General features: G+C 39.3%; 1 protein-coding gene across 2 annotated transcripts in view; it reads right to left on the minus strand.

Annotated features, from left to right (window-relative positions):
- The window catches only part of kcnd3 (potassium voltage-gated channel, Shal-related subfamily, member 3), a 128,123-nt gene that overhangs the window by 27,885 nt on the left and 85,060 nt on the right, over positions 1 to 15,178 (minus strand). The gene's annotated exons all lie outside the window — the stretch shown is intronic.

The following is a 15,178-nucleotide window of genomic DNA, read 5'->3' on the forward strand; positions in this document are numbered from 1 at the left end:
AAAAGCCAAACCAAACCTCGTCTGTCACTGAACGGCACAGTAAAGTCCACTGACTCATTCACTGAGAGCAGATACTATTAACCTTTAGAGAGGAGAAAGAGGAGGACACTGTATGCCGGGGACATTTCCCAAAAGTCATTTAGCCCAATTCAGTCTGAAATATTTGCAAGTCAAAAGCAATTTCATCTTCAGTTCAAAGAGAGACAACACTACAATAACTATATTAAATCTCCCCCTTTTTTCCCAGTGAAGAAGCCATGCTGTAAGAATAAAGAATGAAAGGATGAAAAATATAGAAGAGAATAAATTCAAAAGCTAAAGAAAACACAACTTAAGCTGGGAAAGCAACCTTTATTTTTAATGGTGTTCATTTCTTATTCATGAGTAAAAAGAGCAAGTAATTTGTTCTTGTTTTCCAGCTAAACAACAAGTTTGACTGAATTCATTAGACCTGATCCAGCTAAGCCTACACATAAAACTTTGAAAAGACTTTTTCTTTATATTTAACCTTTATTTATTTGTTTTTCTTTATAGTCAAGAGCATGGCATTTGTGGTAAAGCACAGTCAAGCTATTCCTGTGCAGTAATCACACTAATGTACTGTACTTACACAAAACTGATGCATAAATACGGTGTGTGTATGTGGTCACTAAACCACCTACCAGTACTTGTTAAAGACAAGTTAGCTCTAGAGCATAGGTGTCAAACTCTGGCCCGCGGGCCAAATTTGGCCCGCAGCCTAATTACATTTGGCCCACGAAGCCATACCAAATTACTATTAGAGCTGGCCTACTGGTATTATACAGCTAATATATATATTGTTTAGTATTAAGCTTTGCTTGTTCCATATTCAGTTTTTCAGCAAAACTTGTTTGAGTCCATAAGAAGAGATTCATTCTTAAATCTGGAGGAAGATTTTTCTTTCAATAAGTATTAATGTTAGCCCGCGACTTTGTTCCAGTTTTGAATTTTGGCCCACTGTGTATTTGAGTTTGACACCCCTGCTCCAGAGCAACAGGCTAACATTTGAAAGTACTGAACATAGCTTATGCAAAGAACATAACACAGGTGTCCACACACACACACACACACACACACACACACACACACACACGCACACACACACACGCACACGCACACACGCACACGCACACGCGCACACGCACACACACGCACACACACACACGCACACACACACACACACACACACACACGCGCCAAACTAAATTACACTATAAGTACGTTAGTCTGAACACATCTGTTCAGTTGCCCACTAATGTCAATTTCTAATCAACCAATCACGTGGAAGCAGCTCTATGGTTTCAGGCGTGTAGATGTGGTCCAGACAACCTGCTCTGACTTCAGATCAAAGCCAGGATCAGAAGATAGGGAAGAAGGGCGATTTTAGGTGACTTTGAACTTGTCATGGCTGTTGGTCTGAGTATTACAGAAACTGCAGATTTGCTGGGATTTTCCTGCACCTCCATCTCTGGGGTTTACAGAGTATAGTCCAAAAAGACAAAATATCCACTGAGCAGCAGTTCTCTGGGCAAAAATCCCTTGTTGATGCCTGAGGAAAATAGCCAGACTGCTTTGAGCTGATAGGAAGGCAACTGCTCTTCTTCTTGTGGCTGTTTCCACAGCGAGTCATCTGACTCCATCTTACCCAATCCCTAGCATCCTCCTCTGTCACACCAACCCTCTGTAAGTCCTTCACTACATCCATGAATCTCCTCTGTGGCCTTTCTCTTTTCCTCCTACCTGTAAGCTCCATATCCAACATCCTTTGACCAGTATAAGCACTATCGCTTCTTTGGCCTTGTCTAAACCATGTCCATTTTCAAATCTTCCTTGGCTCTCGTACTTTGTCTTCAAACTCAACCTGAGCTGTGTTATTTCCAGTCCTGTCCATCCTGGTCACTCCCAATGAACATCTAAGTATCAAAAGCTTACCTGCCCATTGGGAAATCAAACCTCAGCTCGCTCCTGCATGGCAGGGATAGAAAGGCCACAATCACTTGTTCTAACTAAGTCACACAGAAGAGCATCTCTGAATGCAGAACATATCAAATCTTGAACGAGAACACCACATCCAGTCTTTTTTGCCTCTGTGTTATTTAGATGTTAGGGTTAAAATTTTGTGTAAACTACATAAAAGTTTAGATTCAACCTGCCTAGTATCAGTGGTTCAGACTGCTGGTGTAATGGTATGAAGGATAGTTTCTTGGCACACTTTGGGCTCCTTAGTACTTACTGAGCATCATTCAGATATAACAGCCTTCCCGAGAATTGTCCAACCTTTATGACCACAGTGTATCTTCTGATGGATGCTTCCAGGAGGATAACTCGCCAGGTTACAAAGCTCATGGTTTTACAGTTTACAGTACTCAAATTACCTCCACATTGAGAACATCTCAGTCCAATAGAGCACCTTTGGGATGTGGAGGAACAGAAGATTCACATAATGGATGTGCAGCTAACAAATCTCCAACATCTGTTTTACGAGGAGTCATCGTTGATAATATGCCATGAAGGATTAATGCCGTTTTAAAAGCATGGGGCCATACCCAGGAATGCTTAACAAATAAAGTGGCCAGTTAATGTACTACTTGTTATGTTACATCTAATCATTACTTGGAGTATTAAGTGGAGTCCTTTTACACTGTTGTAAGGGCACTGCTTCTACTACAGATAAATACACACAGTGTATTTGAATCATTTTCTGGAAAGTCTATTTTCACTTCGATTACTATTAGCAGATACATTTACATAGATACTATCAGCACATGGTGCTGATGCAGTTGAGGTGTTATGGGACCCTATAGACCCTAGTCAGTCAACTTGTTACTGCTATTAGTCATATACATACACACATGTTTTCACACATCAGCTTACTAAAATAAGACAATCTGTGTAGAGATGCAGTAAAGAGAAGAACCCTGTCAATACCTTTAAAGCACTCCCAAGACAGATAATCTACAAAATATAGCCAAATAACTCTCGTTACAGCAGTCCTCTTTGAGAGATCACACACAAAGGCACTGGTTGTTATTTGAGGACTTGCAAAGAGTGCACAGGAGGCTTTTCTACAATGAACAATAATCTGCTTAAAATGTTGTGCTTACGATAGTCATTTTATAATCTAATGAAACACTTCTGTCGCAATCTGTTGGTCCGAGTAAGAAAAGCACAGCGGCAATACATATGCGCACATTAGGGTGATCGTGGCTCAAGAGTTGGGAGTTCGCCTTGTAATCGGAAGGTTGCCGGTTCGAGCCCCGGCTTGGACAGTCTCGGTCGTTGTGTCCTTGGGCAAGACACTTCACCCGTTGCCTACTGGTGGTGGTCAGAGGGCCCGGTGGCGCCAGTGTCCGGCAGCCTCGCCTCTGTCAGTGCGCCCCAGGGTGGCTGTGGCTACAATGTAGCTTACCATCACCAGTGTGTGTATGTGTGTGTGAATGGGTGGATGACTGGATATGTAAAGCGCTTTGGGGTCCTTAGGGACTAGTAAAGCGCTATATAAATACAGGCCATTTACCATTAACCATTAACCATAAACACACACACAGAAAAGCCATTCGGTTTATTTCGGCGAGGGAGATGAAATTCAAGATGAAACCTCATACTCATTAGTCACAGATTTCGGCAAAACAAGCCTGATATGAAGGCATTTAAGTTAAGGGATGCTTTTTCATCTACAAAGTAAAGCACTGCCCCCACACAGCGATGGTCCACAGCCATAACTGAGAGTATACTTACAGAGAACATTTATCGTCCCTTCCAAGAACTTTAATGGCCTTTCTACCCAAATTAGGCAATAACAATCCTATCAGTGGTACAAAGGCCCTATCACTGCACAACATTTCATCTCCTCCCCTCTTCAGAAGATGTTCCCATTAGAAGGAAAGAAAACCTAATCATATTCATCTGCAAGCTTTCTTTAATGGGATCCTATTAGATTTCCTGATAGAGGCCCCTCACTCCTAATACTACAGTCAATTTGCTGCTCCCATTTAGTCAAGCTGGTCTGTCTCTGATGATACCACCATCAGCTATTATATATGCAACAGAAAGAAAAAGCTGGGTTTGCACACATTAAAGAAAGAGCTTTAATAAGTGCTATGAGAGAACACACATGCTCGCGTGCGCTTGCAGTAAGCTAAATGCAAATTCTTCTCCTTTGCAGGCCGGGGTCATTTCTGACTGAGAAAGATGATGCTAAAGTTGGCACGTGAGGTGGAGGTAAATTTCTCTCAGCAAGAAAAGAGATGGATAAACAGTGAGAGGAAGTGATATTTTCTAAGCAGATGCTGTGCAGTGAGAAGACTGTCTGATCTCTCCATCAGCTCCCCTGCCTTCCTCTCTGGCTCATACCACAGTCCCACATGTGCACAAACACACAGAATGATGGGCTTTCTGTATGCGCAAATAATCACAGAGTGCACATGCATGCACATGAAGCATCTAGGTCAGGCGGGAAGGTCAGTTCTTGGTCTGAATAGTCACGTCCTCTGATAAGAGGACCAGCTCTCTCTGGATTATTAAAGCCTATAAGGGTCGGACGGGAGCTTATTGAGTGGAACTGAGTGCTCTTGTGAAGTTATGTGTGATGGATGGATTATCAGAGATGGTCTGAGGAGTGACAGACACAAAGATTTGTGATGATGGCAGTCCGTGTCACGTCAGGTCAGCGAGCCACAGCTCACAGCCTTTAAATACCTGATAAGCTCAACCATTTCTGAAAGTAAGAAATAGCATTAAATAATCACTGTTTATGAAAATTTATATGAACATGTGCTTTGTAAAACAGGATTTTTATTGTATGTGTAAACTACATGCACCATAAACTAAGATTAATTTAGTGAGTGGACTCAGCTGAGATAAAATAAATATTTACAACGAAACTTGTTTTTAATTTGTGGTCCATAAAATGCTTTTAAAAAAAAGATTCACATTCCTATTTCTGTTTTTATAACAGGAAGATTCTATCGAAAAAAGGGGGAAGTGAGACAAAGAGAAAGATAGAGGGAGACTGAAATACGAAGCAGTGAGAGATGGGCTTCCACTTAAAGACACACTCCTCTCTAATTGTATGCGTATAGTCTAAGTAATCCTGCCTAAGTAGGTAAATGCACCACAAGGGATTGTGGTGCATTTACCTCCTGAAGTGCAGAATTCACCTACAGGAAGCAGTGCATTCATTGTCTATGTGTGTGTACGGGTTTGAGTAAGCCCGCACACATACAGCAAAAAGAGAAACATAGTCGTAAAATGGACAGTGTTCTTGAATGGGTTCAACAGGAGATTAAGAATACAGCAAATAAACATTTTGTTTGACACCTCGTCATTGGTTATTATGCAACAATGAAAAAGCGTGACTACATAAAGAAATGATGTTGATTATCATCCATCAGTCTGTTTTGTTAACTGCTTATCTAATTCAAGGTTGCAGGGGCTGAAGTATGTCCCAGCTGACATAAGTGGAGACGTGGGGTAATAGTAAAAATAATAATAAAAACTTTATTTGTATAGGATGCTTCAAAACAGAGTTATAAAGTGTTTCACAGTCCGAACATTTGTTAACTGTTTAGTTGTTTTAGTTTCTTTAAATTATTGCATAGCAATAATAACTGCCACTATCTAGTTACTATCTAGTTAGTCTATTGCCAGACTTTTCCCTCTTTATTATTTGTCATATTTGAACACATCTAAGAAAAATCGTGACCATGTCCCACTGTTTTTAAAAGACAAAATGATTCATCAAGAATTAGATTATATTATTACACAATTCTTAAATATTTTAGTATTCCTTTACTTCATTAAATAAAGGATACATTAAAAAATATGACTTCACCAAACCTTGCTAAGTGATACAAGTGAACTATTACACTTTACAGTTTATGTCTTTCCTCCCTTAAATCCAAATGTGTGGCACACAATATGATCAAAATGCTGTTCTGCTTCTAATAATATATTCAGTCATTATATCATTCATTATATTCACTGCATCTATAAAGAATGTGTGGGAAGGAGAGTTATTTCATCAAATTTAACAATTCACATTTATAGACAAGCTTCACTATGAAAAACGCCTGTATTACTACAGTGGCCAGAAACGATAATGCCTGGTAAAAATATCTGTAGGGGTAGTAGACTTCAATTTTTATTGGGAAACCTGTCACAGGCCAATGAAGCTTAGCACTTTTGGGTTCAACAGAGTGAAAGATTGTTTCTCTAGGTCTCTAACCCTCAACCATCCATCCATCTGTCCACTCCTCTGACACTTCATGGCCAGTCACTCAGATGGAAGTAACTCTGATGACACACAGCTCTTCAGGGATGGGACAACCATCTATAATCACCCCCACAAATGTCACTGCAGGAAAGCAAGAAATAAGGAGGGGGAGGAACAACACAGGTAGAGGATATAGAAGAGGATGAGAGCATGAGCTAAGACACGAGTGAGTCAACAGAAAGATCATGAAAGATATAAAGTCAGTGTTGATAGACATGAGGTTGGATAGGGCACTGTGGATAACTCTGGAGCCATGCCTCATTTCTTTACATTTTGCTGCCAAGGAGTGAGACTTTTATTTTAAAAGCCGACTTGAAAAATAGTCCTCCAGGCTTTCTGAAGTTCTTTCAGTTTTTTCTTGGACTTTGGCTGCTTCTTCACTCATTTTCAGTCCAGTCCTCGTACCTGAACATTTTCAGAGGGATTTTTTTTCTTTTTTGTTTGCTAAGCCACTTAACACTGATCTATGCATCATTCAACAAGTGCAACAAAGGACAGCAGACGGACAGCTACAGATGTCCTTTACAAAAATCCTCGAACAAAGACCTGAGAGATACATCTGGCCCTTCAGTGGGTCCATCAACTGTTCACTGAAGCGTCATCAGTGAAAGGGTGGTTGGCAAAAGACATTTCAAGGGAGGCAAACAAGGACAGAAGGCTGAAGTATGCCAAATTACACGAGTGGACTGAAAATCAGTGGCAACAGGTCTTATACTATGATATATTCGAAATCTTTGGAGCTCAGGAGAGTGGCACAACAGAGAGTGTCTGCAGCCATCTGTGAAACACGGCCATTGCTTGGGGGCTCTATTGTTGCCAGTGATGTTGGGGATCTTATCAAAATTGATGGAATTATGAACAGACAAAAGTAACGTCAGATTTTGATGCGCCAGCACAATCGGAAAAGCACCTGATTGACAACAGATTCATTTGTCAGCACGGCAATGGTCCCAAACATACTGCCAATGCCATGCACACCTGGGTACAAAACAACAACAACAAAAAGATCTCAACTCTCGGTTCTCCTGACAGAGAGCATAACAAAGGCAGTCAGTCCTTCAAGAAGCCTGGAGAACTATTCCTGAACACTAAAGAAATCATAAGTTCCGACTATGTATAAAGATGATCATACCAAATATTTACTTTCAAGCATGTTGGATTTGGTCAGCTCTGTTGTGCTGTATGCAATGTAATTCTTTTTACGCTTGCACTTTTCAATAAATTGCTTCACCCATTTCCCATTTTTATCTCATCATATGAAGAAAAGATGGGTGGATCAAGACTTTTGCATTGTACTGCATGCTTCGTTAAATAGGCCTCAAAAGACGTACCAACATGGATTAATCAGATTCACTTTAGCTATAATAATTTCACCTCTCCTCTATAACATATCATCACAGGTATGAAAACCAGCTGTGATTCTGATTTGTGGGGGCTGACTAAGATTTATGCAGGAATGACTGCTTCACAAATGTGCTTATTGAGAAAGATGAGGAGGTTAAAAATAGATGTTCTTTCTAAGGATGGTGATGTTTTGTTTGTAAAGGGCAGCTTCACGATCCTGCGAAGAGTACAATACTTATAAAATGCAGCTTTAAAACTCGAATTATATTCTAGGGAATAAATGAATAGATAACATACAAATGCCTGAAGCTTAAGTTCAGTGGAAACAAAGGTATTTTGTGAATAACTGCTCTTTGAATGGCAAGTTAATTGCAGCAATGACCTTGTTTTAAGCTACGGCAAAAGGCTGGAAGAGCTCCTGATGGCTGCCTTATGGTTATTATAGATTCAAATTGTTAGTACATTAACTGCGATTCCCTTCTTGATAAGTACTATTTAATATAAATTATGTACATTAGGAAATGAGTTTAGGTTTGCACGGATGTAACAAATCTGTGCATTGTAGATTTGTATTTATTATGCAAATATAATATCATCTCGAGACAGAGTTTCAGCTCCAACTTTAATTGGTCCCATGCTGTATAATTTCATCTGATGGACCCCCAGTGACTGACATGGAGGGCAGCCAGTGCCATCTGCACTAAACATGTCATCATTTTCAGTCCAACATTTTATCTTTTGTTACTGCCTCTTTTACTTTGCTCACTTCATTGACTGAGCATAATCCTGTCCTTGGACTCCCTACTCAGCCAAATTAAAGGTTCACTTCTTAAACTTTATCTTCATCTGTCTGCATGCCTGGTATTTAGGTCCTCACATTTTGGCATGTACTATGTTTATCAAAGAAAAATAAAAGAAAAAAAAATAAAAATAAAAAAACTGTTCAACAGATTTTTGGAAACAAACTACTGCAAAAATGATAAGATGAAGCTATCAAATCGTTGCTTTATTAGGTGGCTTACATCCTAAAAGTTATATATCTTAAGAATAGCGTATATTTCTTATATAAATACTACATCATAATGATCAGTGTTCTCTTTCTCACCCACACATAAGACACTACATTTGGGAGCTTATAGAAAAATCCAGTTTCTATGCCTCACTGTGAGCTAGGGATATAGGTTACTTCCTCATTTAAATTTGCCAAGAGATGAGAAGGAAAGGCAGTAAAGAAACACACAGATAAATTGACAAAGTGAAAGGAATTACTCTCACTGCACTGCACGCAGAGGAGAGGTCATTATCATCACTCACTTCACAACCAATCGTACACTGAATCACCCTGAGGGATCGCTTTCTCTGTAACACACACCCAGTTTGCTACATTATGACTCGGAACAGACCAACTTTGACACTGTGCAGCAGTTCCACCCTCCATCACATCTCACAGCTTTGTGGTTTGTTTTCTTTCATTTATTTTTACTGCAGCAAAATGAGAATATTAAATGTTAAACTTTAAAAAATTCCTAGCCTGTTTTCTGTCGTTTGCTAACTTTGACATAGCACTTTGTCTATCATTTGCACAACATCTGTCATGATAGAGTGTACTATCTGTATCATGAAACCAGAACAATGTTTGAGCAAGACAAAGTACAACCCCCTCTTTCCAACAGCATCAGATGAGGTTTCCCCCCAAAACAAACTTCTGTCAAAAAATATGTATAAATCTGCACTTATTAAATCCTCATAAATCCCTAATGCGTTGTCACGATTCTATAATTTCAAGCATGACACCGATACCATATTATTTTTGATACCATGGAGGGGGGGATGACAAAGATTTTGATATTATACACTTGGTCATTTTACTAATTTGCCATACCTGCTTTTCAATTTCTGAATAATATTTTAACACATGGCTAATGCAGCTCTCAGGTAGTTGTTAATAGTTAAACAGCTAACATTGACGATTATGATAACTGCTTAATACTTCAGTAATAACCTTTTCATAGAGACAGACACTCTGCAAATTTGTTGTGCTATTGCAGAAGTGTTGAGCTGCTAGTGAGGGGAGGGGCTGTGTGGCCTGCCTGCCTGCAGCATCAAGCTAAGCGCAAGCTAGAGGAGACAAAGCTAGCAGTGTTTGTATTAATACTTTAATACAAACACTAATTGTAACTGTAAATAAGCATTAATCCAATAATAGTTTTAGTATAGATGAGTATTTGACACTTTAACACTGCATTGCAGAATTTCGACAATGAAAGGTGCTATAAGTACCCGGGGACATCCCTGCTATAGCCACAAGGCAGAAAATAAAAACTATGCTACCTGCCACGCAGCAGTCAATTTCCAAATGATTGATGTCCAAAATTACATCAACAGCCTGCATGTTTTGGTCTTAGTGAAGACTTCAGGAAACAGCGTACTTGTAATCATCAGGTGTTGAAAGATGCAGAATATATTTATGCTGTGCTGTGTTGGTACAAAGTTAAAGTTTAAAATAAGGTATTTTTAGTGTGTAACAGGTTGTTATAACATTAGCATCTGTGTTACACAGTACTATAAAAATATGCTCTTAAATTAATTTTTATGATGCTGAATACCAAGTCCATTCGAAGCTTTTAAGTATCACTTCAGAAATCTACATATATTGATACAGATGCTTCAGAAGAGTACCATTACGCAGTGTGAGTACACATATTTGCCAGGATATCAGTGAATAATAGCCAGGGACCCTATTACAAGCTCAGCTCATTTATGTGTGAGCTTGTGTGTATGAACGAGTGTGAGAGTCTGTGTATGTGCCCGTCTTTGTAATTAGCGATTACCAGACAGCTATCAACATAACGCTTCAGTGAATCCACTTTCAAGAGTAACCAGGAAGTGCAAACACAATTACCAGAAGAGAAGAAGCATAACAACATTTAAATATGAATTACATCTGAGATAGAAACGGTCCCAAAGCTTGCACTACTGACTGCCTGCATACTGCCAAATTCACAAAAAAATAGTTCTTCCATTAACACGTTTGTGTAGTGCTTCCATATCTATAAGTGATATGCTAATTCTTAGTGTGTACAGTCGGTTATGTACACAGTCATGATAATGGGCATATCTACAGCATTAAAATGCTTTAAAGCCCTGGAGGGCCTGATATGAGTGGTTGTATAGATAAAAAAATAGTAATGTCTGCTGATAATTGAAAGAGAAGCCCATCTATTTCTGTGAGCCTGGATACAGTGTGTCAGTGTGGTGGAGGTAAGGAGAAGAGAGGCTGAGGAACTTGGGCGCAATTACCTTGATATGTGGTTCAATTAAGCTTCAAACACGAACAAATGAAGCTTGGTTGAAACATGACTCTGGAGGAATATTTGAACGCTGAGACTGATTTTTTCCCTCTAAATGCAAGACAGCAACAAAATAGAGTTTAGGTGAATACATGACGTATCTTTTACTTTGTGTTTAAGCTCACAGGGTGGGCAGCCTCCACAAAATCAGTGTTTTATGTGTCCTACTGTGCAACATTAAAAGGATGAAATTCAGAAAAGAGTTATATGACAACTTTCAAATCCCAACAATACACATTCATCAGCCATTTTATTAGGTACATCCGTTCGACTACCATGAAGACCTGGTAAAGACAGCCTGCTGAAGTTCAAATCGAGCATTAAAATGGTGAAGAAAGGTGATTTAAGTGACTTTCAACATGGCATGGTTGTTAGTGCCAGATGAGCTGGTTTGATTATTTCAGAAATTGCCGATTTAGACGCTATCGCTGGGGTTTACAGAGAACGGTCAGAAAAAGAGAAAATATCCAGAGAGCAGCAGCACGCTGAGAGAAAATACCTCGTTGATGCAAGAATTCAGAGGAGACTGAACTCCTTTAAGTTGATAGAAAAACAACAGTAACTCAAATAACCACATGTTACAACCAGGGTATCTAGAAGACTATCCCTGAATTCACAGCACGTTGAACCCTGGAGCAGATGAGCTACAGCAGCCGAAGGCCACAATTTGGAATGGGAAACTCAAGCTACCATCAGTACAGGCTCACCAAAATTTGACAATAGAAGAATGGAGAAATGTTGCCTCGTCTGATGAATTTCTGGTAGCTTCAACATTTGGTAAAGTTCAGGAACATCCTTCCTTGTATCAGCTGTTCAGGCTGCGTGTGGTGGATATTTCCTAAGCAAACTTTGAACCTCTTTGTACCAGCTGACCATTATTTCAATGCATCTGACCGTGTTCACCCTTTTATGAAAATAGTATACCCATCTGATGGCTGGTTCCACAAGAATAAATAGGGTCTACCGGGTTAGACCCCCTTTTATCATAAAGTGGAGACTGCTCCAGGACAGGAACAACTGCATCATACTGTTAACACAATGCTAATGCTAAACTAGCTGAAACTAATGTTTCAGATCATTTTACACAGTAACATGAAAGTAACGTAACAAGTAGCATAAGAAATGTCTTTCTCCTGGGTGTAATTAAGTAATGTACTGCATTATTTTCAGTTACTTGAGTTTACACAACAGAGAGGGGGAAATAATATTAACATTCACAAACATTTGACCATGCAGCATGTAATTAATTTCGGCAAGGAATCAAATAGATGAGTGATATCGGCAGTGGAATCGGATTTACTAAATTCTTATCAATTCCCAACTCTAGCTGAAACTATTATGGATGTACGCTCACCAGTATACTTGATGTTAAATTCAAAATACAGTAATATAAAACTCCAAGATGGTGAACACATTAAACTTTACGAGTTCAAAATCAGGATGTCAACATTGTTACTGTAACCATGTTTAGATGCCAGTGTTAGCAATTAGTCCAAAGCTATGTATCTGTTACCCTTGTGGAATTACTGCATCTGCAGTAGCCACTAGCATGACTGAGATCCCTAGCACAAAAACAGTTTTGGCTTCTATAAATGTCATAACCAGTCCGCTGGGGTTCATTTTGATTTGAAACAAACAAAACAAAACAAAAACACATCCATGTCTATACTGGAGTGAGGGGTTTGATTGACAGGTGCTGTGACTGTATAGGCTTCACTGCCGCTAATCTCAAGTCACTGAACTTGACCTCTTCATCATGTCTGCTAGCCAAAAATCACTCACTACACAGTCTGAGGATTATTTTTTAACATTTTTAGTGTATCTGTTCATTTGTGTTAACGGTTAGATACCAAAGTACTGTCACTTTTACATTTGTAAGTTGTGTGCTCACACTCATGAAAAATGGCAATTTGAAAAAAAAAACCCAACTTACTACTTTATACCACAGTCACACAAGAGAAAACAGTGATTGGAAGCATTCGCATGACCACAATTATTCTGACTGTTTGCAACTGACTTGTGATCTTGCTGGCTTTGAAACACCTGCTTCAAAGATATAGGTACCAGTTATGCACCCTCTAACAGTCAGTTGCCATCTACAAAGCAACTTTGGTCTGTCAAGACACATGTCTATAAGATAGAGTCTGTCTCTTATCAGACACTTATCATTTTGAAGGGTCAAGTTGGCAATTATATGTAAATCTGTTGCTATCAGCATACACAAAAATCAATATTAATGACTAACATTCAGACTCCAGCCGGAACCTCAGATGTGAAACAGAAATTCCTGCACAAATAGTGACTTAGTTGCTACAGAATGGAAATTTACCTCTAAAATGACATAAGCAGCCTTGCTTTTACACGAGAATATAACCAGACTACAACCAGCTGGCAACCAACTGGGCTGAGTTCCCTAATGCAAAAAGATAACACGTAGACGAGTTCTGCTCATTGGCAAAATGCTGCCAATCTCTCTGTGTTTATAATTGAGCTATTATTATTATTATTATTATTATTGCAGTTATTTGCAAGCTTTCAACAATGTGTTTGGTCATCCAAAGTTTGAGAGTGGAGCATATTCAACCTCGGTCCAACCAGCAGGTCACAGCAACTACAATCAGTCTGACAGTAAACAAAATCACCAGGCAACAACCAATTTCTTTTCTAGTCGCAACAATGTTGCCATCTTAATTTTGTTATCATATGGCTGGTCTTATGTTTGACATGAAACCAGGCAATGAGATCTGCAGGTTTGCAGGTTGACATTACCATAACATGTCAAAACTAGAAAAGGTTGCCATTTCATAGTGTAATCGATATACTCCAGTCGTTATGTATCTAATGATATTCAATCATATCTAATTCTTTTTTAATGATCAACACTTGCTCCTAGTTGATTTGAGCCCTTCCTTTACTTTAACAACTGCTGGTATTGATTTTCAAAGATGAAAAGACGCAACACTGTGTGGCGAGATAAGGCTGGAGGTGAGAGGGGACAAAGAGAAAGGGCCACAGCCTGAGAGTTCAGGGGTCATCTCCACACTGCAGTTAAGTCCGTCATCATTATAGCAAGGTGACCGAACGGCTGGTTCCCGCACAGATTTCACACTGAGATCAAAGAGATGAAAAAAAAAACACATTAAGGGAAAGGGTGTGTAGCGAAATGCAAATGTGAAAAAAAGAGACATCAGTGGGGAGGAAACAAAAAGAAAGGGAGGGGTTTGAGGGTGACCCCAACAGAGACAAAGACCGAACGAGACGGAGGGACGAGAGATAAATTGATGGAAAGAGGGAGAGAGAATAGTACATTTCTGGATGTCAGATCTACTCTGCCTCTCATTCAGGTCACAGTGATTTCATTTGTTTAACTTGGTCAGACCATTTCCTGCTGTCGAGTGTGAATGTGTACTTGTGGGCTTGGTTGTGTGCTCGTAAAGCATTTTTGTGTGCTTCTGTGAGCGTTTGTGTGTGCAGTTGCCTATAGCAGTTACTGTCAGTGGGTGTTGCTGTTTTTCATTTCTGGTACTGCACGTGACTGTAATGCAACAACATAAAACTCAATGGTGATGCAATTATTTTTTAAATTTCTCTGGCTCAGGTCTCTCTACCAGAAGGCTACTGCAAAGTTTTTGCGGCCTAATTCAATGTCAGCACATCAATAGGTGCATTGCCAACATGTGCCAACAAAGTCAATTTAAGAAGCCATCTCAAAGGCCCTGGTGGGTGCAGCAGGTCTAGAACGATTGACTTGACTCGAGTATTGAACCATTGAACTTTTTCTCAAAAGGAGATGTGAATTAATTAAGCTCTGCTTTACTGTTTATGTCTCTGCTTCCATGTGACTGAACAGGTGAATCCATTTTCAGGCAACACAACTTGTAATATGCTATGGAGATGTTTTTTGGATTAATTTGGATTAATCAATTTAAACAGCTCAAGGGGGGTGGGATGAAGTAATCAGTCCACACAGGCTCACTGGCTGTGTCCTCCTATTTATTATTAATTTAACTCTCTATATTGTCTAAATATTGGTCTTATTTTAGAGCTCAGTCATGTATCCACCCTAGAAACACATTTATTCCTCAACTGTCAAGTCAAGTTTATTTATAGAGCACATTTAAAAACAACCAAGGCTGACCAAAGTGCTGTACAGTAAATACAGATAAAAATACAATAGAACACAATTTCG

This window comes from Copadichromis virginalis, linkage group LG20, assembly GCF_057382275.1.
Source record: "Copadichromis virginalis isolate Kocher_CV1m ecotype Utaka linkage group LG20, C_Virginalis_male_GT1.1, whole genome shotgun sequence".
Lineage (NCBI taxonomy): Eukaryota > Metazoa > Chordata > Actinopteri > Cichliformes > Cichlidae > Copadichromis > Copadichromis virginalis.